This window comes from Acomys russatus, chromosome 13 (genome assembly GCF_903995435.1).
Source record: "Acomys russatus chromosome 13, mAcoRus1.1, whole genome shotgun sequence".
Taxonomy (NCBI): Eukaryota; Metazoa; Chordata; class Mammalia; order Rodentia; family Muridae; genus Acomys; species Acomys russatus.
In genome coordinates, this window is record NC_067149.1 from 69725122 (window position 1) to 69727023 (window position 1902).

Below are 1902 nucleotides of genomic sequence, written 5' to 3' on the forward strand. Positions count from 1 at the left end.
TGATCTTTTTGTGTGCAGCACTGTGGTGTGTACCCTTCACTCCTCCATGACCTGCTCTTGTTTCAGTGTCTGCAGCATGTCTTGTGTCCTCACAGTGTGAGTCTCTGACATCATTTTCTATAACTCTTGCATGGCTCGAGCCCTTGGGTCCTTTGATTCTGCAAGTTCTGTTTGCTTTATCTGAGGGGGAGGGGCTTTCTTTACTCTCAGCATGCCCCTATGACAGTGGTGTCTGCCTTGCCTGTAAGATCAGCTCAGATTTGGATCTTTCCTCTCATGTCCTCACCTCTCCAGCTTCTGGGTCTTCCTGGTACTTTCATGTACCTCCCTTTTTATATAGTTCAGATCTCATATTTCGTTTTCGCTCTTGCTGTAATTCCACAACAGGCTTCAGGCTCTTGATGAGGAGAATTGACAAATGTCTGAGCATTTGTTCCCGTTTTCAGTTGCTGTTCTCTGATCGACTCTGCAAATAATCAGAAACACCTGAGCACTCAGGCGTGGGGCATGTGCAAGCAGGCAGCTCAGGGGCTGGGGAGATGGCTCAGCAGGTTAAGAGCCCTCACTGTGTAACATGACGACATGAGTTCGAATCCCCAGCACCTGGCCATGTGCATCCATAACACCAATGGTGCGGAGGCAAAGGTTGCTATGGGTTTTTGGCTGCCAACCAGAAAACTAGGTTCAGGTTCAGTAGGAAAGCCTGTTTCAATGGACTGAGTCGAGGACTAATAGAGCAGGCAGGTGATAAAGTGATGGCCTCCTCTACTTTATGTACACACACACACACACACACGCACATGCACATACACACACACTGTGTGTATGTGGGGGTGCAATTTAGCCACCTTTGGATAATATTCTATACTTTTAACACTAAAAGAGAAAAATCTGTCCAGTTATCCCCAAAACAGGGGATTGTTTAAAATCTCATCATGCAGTATCTCGTGAGGTGAATGAATCATGAATGCAGTGAGTCTCTAACTCCCTAGGATGGCAGCCATGTGCTGGCTGGAATTACATTTGATTTTAGTTGACAGGGAACATTTATTCTCACTTACAGGATACAGAACACAATCACTAGGCCAGCCCTCTTACCCTAGTTTTCCGTCAGTACAAGTGTCAGTGAGACACCACTGGACAGGGCCCTCTGCTGACCCCAGGGGAATCCAGAGAGGAAACTGAGAGTTGAGTAGACTGCGCATTCTCTGTGCCCAGGGTGGCAGCTGGTGCCAACCTGTGATGTCACAGCTGGTGACGTGATCACTTCTCTCAATTGTGTGTTCTCCTGGGTCCACCAATTCTTTCCGTTCAGGTCATCGGACGGCCATCAGTTGGTAAAATTTTCCTCTTTGTTTGGCCAAAACTGCATCCAGAATTGTAATGAGTCATAGTAACCCAGCTTTAGAAATGACTTTTATACTTCTATCTCACCTGCAAATAGGCCCAAGGCGTCGTGTGAGAACTGTGACAAGAACAGTCTTCCCAGTCTGCAGAGAAGCTAGCTAAACCATTCGCACAAAAAGCACCATTTCTCATATAAAGGTCTGGAGGGTTCTCACTACCAAAGACAAGGCCAAAGACCAAATAGGAAACCAACAGCATGAGAGTCGTGGCTTGGACTGACCCACATCTGCTTACGTGGCCATGTTGCCAGATGTGTTCATGACCACCTGACTAGGAGCCATCACCAGCTGAATCAACAGCAAACCGACACAAATAAGCTCAAACCTCACATCTCAGGATGGGTCCCACATACCCATCTTCAATAAGGTACGTCACTCATTTCTGTAATCAATACTGCCCTGGCCCTCAATGCCCCTCAGATAATTGCCAGTTTCCTCCCTGAAGCAGATATTAGTGCAGATGAAAAACAAATGCCTGTTCAATTAAATTCAAATC